At 38.8% G+C, this 6526-nt stretch overlaps 1 protein-coding gene and 1 pseudogene across 1 annotated transcript in view; one reads left to right on the top strand and one right to left on the bottom strand.

Moving 5' to 3' along the window:
- Positions 1 to 6526, bottom strand: part of LOC107658040 (teneurin-2-like) — a 645835-nt gene that overhangs the window by 452463 nt on the left and 186846 nt on the right. The gene's annotated exons all lie outside the window — the stretch shown is intronic.
- LOC107658006 (uncharacterized) overlaps positions 3142 to 6526 on the top strand; it is a 46818-nt pseudogene continuing 43433 nt past the window's right edge.

Genomic DNA, 6526 nt, shown 5'->3' with positions numbered 1-6526 from the left:
TGTTTGTTGGGGGGGGGGGGGGGGGGAATAAATCTGTCTGACTGGCAAAGAGAGATGTATACGCTCACCTCTAGCGTATAAATTTATCATGGCTGAGCACACAGGGATGGTTGTAATACTTTATTCTGCATTTACTTCTATTAGACAGAACATTTTGAATTTATTTATTGTCAGCAAATGTTTAATGTACAGTTTGTCCTCAACAATGTTTCCAGCTAGTTTGCCGTTTTACTTTTTTTTTTTTCTCCTTGGTTTCCTACAGTAAAATAACAGACGGACACACCACAGACCTGGAGTGACCAATCCTGCTCCTGAAGGGCCACCTACTGTACCTGTAGAGTTCAGGCTCAACTTGCTCCAACTCACCTGCCTGGAAGTTTCCAGTAATCATGAAGACCTTAATTAGCTGGTCCGGGTGTGTTTAATAAGGGCTGGATCTAAACCCTCCAGGAAGGTGGCCCTCCAGAAGCAGGATTGGACATGCCTGCCATAGACGGTACACCTTCCAAATAATGAGGCAGCAGTCAGAAAAGGTTGCTCAAACAACACAGAAAAAGGGTTTACTTGCTGCAAGTGCCTCGAACAAAACTCAGAAATATCTTTCAAGATTTGACGCCACGAACCTCACAATCTTGTAAAACTGTCAAATGTCAAACCCTCCAAACGACGCGTTCTTCCTCAGAAGCGCTCTTTGTGGATGCCTGGCACGTAGCAGCCACTGACTTGTCAGACCTGCTCAAAACCTTTGCACCGGCTCACAAAATAAAACTGCATAGAGACCAGCTAATCAGACTGAAATAGGCGATTTTTGCCTTTTTTGTGAGGTCTGTCTGAAGCTAGAAATTATTTTGCTTTCCTTTTCAGCAAAACATTTTTAGCAACACATTGATGAATCATGTATTCACGAATATGATCTCGTCCACTGTAAATGTTCTGTAGTTTTAAGACGATCCTCAGTGGGCGCCTCTGATCATATTTAAGTAGTATATTTCTTAATAGATCAAACCAACCAGGTGTTTATTCCCATAAAACAAGCCTAAACAGGAGCTTCCATCTAATCAACACAACTGCACTGAGAGGTGTTGAAGATGATGGGTGTCATTACGCTGTTGAGCACGTGCAATCTCTTATTTCTATCTTCCCACGTCACAGCTGAGTGGTCCTGTCGGGCAGGCGGCCTGAACTCAGTTGCCTGCAGCCCTGTGTGTGCTGACCTCTCTCTTCCCTGCTGCCATTTCAGCTTCACTGCCTCCATTAGGATAACTTTAAGTACATCGGCCAGAGTCGATTACTGTTCCCCACATGCTTTCTCTCACACCCTCTTCCCAGTTTACCCTCTGTATTTCTCTTCGATATTCTGTTTTTGTTGAGCAGTTGTTAAAAAGCTTTATTTTTTGATGCATGATCAATCTAGTCCGACTGACGAACAGATGACTCTTATGAGATGGTTGTATTTAGTGAATAAAAAATGCAAGCAAGCATGATGAGTATAGTTTGATTCATGAACAAATGACTCCTATGAACCTGTTCTTTTTAGTAAATCAAAAACATACAACATGAACAGTGCAGTCTGATACACAAATAAAATTACTCTTATGACAGGTTCTTTTTAAGGAATCCAAAAAAAAAAGCATGACGAGTATATTTTGATTCATGAACAAATGTCTCTTAGGAGCCAGTCCTTTTCAGTAAATCAAAAGATTAAAGTTTGAACAATGTAGTCTGATTCATAAGAAAGTTACTCTTCTGAGCTTTAAAAAATGCAGCACAGTTTAAACAGTGTAGTTGATTCACAAACAAGTGAATCTTATGAGACTTTTCTTTTTAGTAAATCAAAAAAAACAAAAAGCATGATATGTATTGTTCGATTTCACGAACAAATTACTCTGACATGTTTTATTTTTTTGTGAATAAAAAACAAAGTGTGACCAATACAGATTAATTCACAAACAAATTACTCTTTTTTTTTTTTATAATAAAAAAAAAGATTCAACAAAAGGAAAGTGTGACCAGTGAAGTCTGATTCAGTTCTTTTTAGTAGCCTAAATCAAAAACTTACAATGTGAACAGCGTAGTCTGATTCACAAACAAGCAAAAACCCTATTAGCTGATAATCAAAAACAAAAGTGCAGCCAGTGAAGCTCAAATGCCAGAATGAAACTCTGATGAAGCATTTCTTTAAATTTATCTTTTTTTAAAAGATGAGTTATTAGTTTGAATTAGTCTGAAACACTTCCCTGTGTAATTTACAACATTAGTAAAGAGATACTTTTTTGTCATGTAATCAAAAATCAACATAAGTGAAATATGCTCTAATTTGAAACAAATCAATAGCTTGCAAAAAGGAATAAAATCACATCGAAGCATCTGTATTGATACCCAGGCACACACAGAGGCAAAATTAGTACTACAACACATGTAACCACCAGGCATGAGGCCACATACTGTACTCCTGCAGAGCGGCTCGTCAAGAACACTTGTTCTGAATATTTAAGGAGGGCCCAGGAACCCTGCAGGAGCAGGTCAAGATCTATAAGTCAACGTTTAAAGACCCATTAAAAGGAAGGCAACATCAATCCAAGTCTCTTCCACTTGCAGTCATTTCACTCGTTCACGCACAAGACTCAAATAGCTCAAATGAAGTGAACAGTCATCAAGATGTTTCCATTATTGATCAAAAAAAGCTTTTCATGTCTTGCAATTAACCACAAATGCAAACTTTGCTGTATCACGTGGAGGACAGTGTAAGAGCGCTTGAAGTATGAAGTGCCTCCTCATGACTCACTGATGAACACTGGTCATGTCAGGCCCGCTCCCCTAAAGTGGAAAAGGAGTTATGGGGAAAGCTAGCGCTACCTCACGTCTCCTCAGCGAAAGCAAACATCATTGCCATGAAAGGCGGCTCGCTTTGATCAAGCCTTCAAAGACCCTGTCATCAAAGTCTATCAAGATGGCAATTGACGAGGGAAAGTTACGCCTCTACAAATAAGCATGCAAGAAAACTAGAACACCATTTGCTCATTTCTGATATGACAGCAGTAGAATGGGCATGCGGACAATACAGGAAGTGCTGGGATAAGTAGCCAAAGGCTAAATTATCAGTTGGGCACTGAATAATAATTGCATCTGATGATCTAAAATATGTTATCATCGTTCAGGTTCAGTGACGAGGAGCTGCTGTATTCCCAAACCAAGAGCTCCTTCCAAATTGCTTTCAGAGGCCTTATGGAGAATGAGAGTACAATAAATGATACAGGCAGGGGACAAATTCAGACCTCTCTGCCTGAGTGGAGGCAAAAGCCTAGTCTAAATAGTGCAGGTTTAAGTGAAATCTAATGGAAAGTGCAGTGTGAGAGATGTCTAAATAGTGCAGGTTTAAGTGAAATCTAATGGAAAGTGCAGGGTGAGAGATGGTCTCTTTAAATAAGCACTGGCATCAATAAGTGACACCCTCCCAGTGTCAGTGTGTGTTCTAAGGGAGACAAATTTGCATATGTGTCTGCGGCCCTTGATGAAATATGAAAACTGTGTCACCCAAGGCACCATCATCAGTGTGCTTCAGAATGAGCGAGCAAGAGGAAAGAGAGAGTCTAGAAGTGTGTGTGTGTTCGTGTTGCTCTGGAGGGCTGGAGAATGTATCTCAACCGGAAGGATCTCTGCACAAATTAATGATCATGAGAATACATAATGGAACTTCTGAGGTCTGTGGATGGAGGAGATATTTTTTAATCATTTCATCCATACCTTTTTTCTTCTCCTTATTTTTTAATCTTCCCTATGTACTTAGTGGGATATTAAATGTCTCTTAGTACCCTCAAGCATCTTAACACTTATCCATTTGTTTGAAGTTGTTCTGTCGGATTCTGATATGATCAGAGAACAAGTGAGGATTAAATAATGATAGCTGGGCCATGTGATTCACCCATCAGGTCCATGTGCGAATCATAATGAGATTCTCACATTAATTTCCCCATTTATATTAAACAAAAAAGAATGTAACTGTGGGAGCCATGACTCCATGATGAGGCAATACAAGTTTGAATATGACTCGCAACGCTTCCTAAGCCTGTTTACCCCCTCACTCTTCCCACCACTTCCTGCTCTCTCTATTTGTAATTAATTTAAAATCAAAGCATGATGAGTATAGTTTTGATTCACAAACAAAAGATTCTTATCAGCCAGTTACTTTTAGTAAACCAATAATATAACATGAACAGCATAGTCCGATTCACAAACAAAAAAAGTTCATCAAAAACAAAAGCACAAACAGTGAAGCTCAGTTTCTCAAATGAAAGACTCTCGGCTCCTCATCTATTCATTAAAGAGGCAAAAGGGTCAAAAATAATATATTTTCTCTATATTATCTCTTTCTACACATATACCTTATCTACAGTATATAGCCAGATAGACTAGCCGGAAAGTTTGAAAAGCCTGAAGTTCGAAGATTTTAAATTTGAAGTAGTTTTAAGTTTAAAAACGTTTTAAAAGCTTGATATTTGAAGCAGTTTTAAGTAATAATTTTAATAAGTAAAGTTCAGAGGTTTTATGGCCAGACAGACAGACAGATAGGCAGATCAAATTCACACTTCTGGGTTCTGAACTCCCTGAAATGCACAATCATGACCAGAAGTGTGCAAACATCTAGTCACAACAAATGAAAACAAATACCTCACTGTTCAGTTCCCACTCTCATCTTTTCTGTAAATAAATTATCTCTTCATAATCTGTACTTGACACTGTATTTATTATCACCTCATCTACATACTTTATTACCCTGGAAAATGGGCTTATCCTGTAATAAACTCCCCAGTGGTTGCCCATTTAGAAGTGGTTGACACGACACACTTTTGTAAGTAAAGAAAGCAGCTTTCTCACAAACCACCATACTGTATATTCACATAAACCTGGATAGTGCAATCAAACTAGATAGCTCAAGGCTGAACATACAGTGAAACAACATTACAATCACAGTGGGAGATATGAACACTTTATCCACAGATCCGTGAATAGGAAAGCGACCTTGTTCTTTGAAATTACTCCTCACTGTGTGAACCATAACAAGTAATGTGCAGCGAGGAGGTGAGGAGGAGGTACACAGTTAGATGCACAGTGTAAATGTCAAGTGACTAGTCACTCTGGAGCTGCAGAAAAATTACATCATGACAACGCTGATTGGATGACGACATCACATCAGCGCACATAGTGCCAAACTCTTCACTACAGACTATCCTGAGATGTGAGATCAAATACAGCAGAGAGGGGTGATATACTGTATGTCTATTTCATGCTTTTAAGAGTGTGAGGCATCTTTAGGCATCTACCAGCAGGGGCTGACAGGCCTTGCTTCCCAGCCAAAACTTGAACCCTTGTGGATTAAGCCTGTGGCTAAAGATACTCCAATTTAACACCATGTGAAGAGGATGTGCAGAAGAGTTCTTTATGTCACCATCCTGTTCTCTGTCACTGCCTCCAGTGAGTCTGGTAATGCCACAAAAAGCCGCCTAAACTGGTGTTTTTCCCCAGCAGACCACACCACAGAAAATACTCCAGTCTCTACAGACCCAGAACATCTCTAACAGATTAATTTCTTTCTTCTTTAAGCCTTACTTCTGCTTCAGTCAAATCAAACTACTGCCCTTGCTGTGCTTGCAGCTGCATTTCAAAACAAAATCCCCTCCATATTAATGTTCTCTGATCTATAGTATTAATCACTGTAAAAAATGACTAAAAGACTTGAAAAATGCTACAGTAAAAACTAATTCGCTAACGGTGAGTTCCCCTAGTATATACTGTGAAAAACTGTCTTGGACATTACATGTAATTTTACTGTTATATTCAGTTTTTGGAAGTGAAAAATAATGTATAATTTATAGAGAAAAAATTTAAATTGACATACCCACAATTCCCTGCCTTACATTTCATATTTGATGTTTTAGTTGTTGTTGTTGTTTTTTCTTATCTGTTATGTTCATTAGGGTTGTATGTTACATCTTATGCTGTTAAATTAATGTTTATGGCATTATTTCAGTTTCATGTGTGTTACCATGATGGTGTTTATGACACGGTGCACTTTATATACGTTAGTATTTTCTTTCTCAGCTTGTGGAAAAGCTGTTTGTGATGGGCTTTGGTTCATCATGAGGCTCTCATCATCACCTGCTTTTGGTGGTTGTCAGTGTATCACAAAGGTATTAAAGGAACACGCCACTATTTTTGAAAATAGGCTCATTTTCCAACTCCCCTAGAGTTAAACAGTTTAGTTTTACCGTTTTCGAATCCATTCAGCCGATCTCCAGGTCTGGCGGTAGCACTATTAGCTGTAGCTTAGCATAGATCATTGAATCTGATTAGACCGTTAGCATCTCGCTCAAAAATGACCAAAGAGTCAGATGTAACTACAGAAGAGTCAAGTTTTAAATAGGAAAAATATAGAAACTCTTTGGTCATTTTTGAGCGAGATGCTAACGGTCTAATCAGATTCAATGATCTATGCTAAGCTACAGCTAAAAGTGCTACCGCCAGACCC

Source organism: Sinocyclocheilus anshuiensis, unplaced genomic scaffold (assembly GCF_001515605.1).
Source record: "Sinocyclocheilus anshuiensis isolate Anshui unplaced genomic scaffold, SAMN03320099.WGS_v1.1 scaffold227, whole genome shotgun sequence".
NCBI classification, from domain to species: Eukaryota; Metazoa; Chordata; class Actinopteri; order Cypriniformes; family Cyprinidae; genus Sinocyclocheilus; species Sinocyclocheilus anshuiensis.
This window is presented reverse-complemented; position numbering and strand designations above follow the sequence as displayed.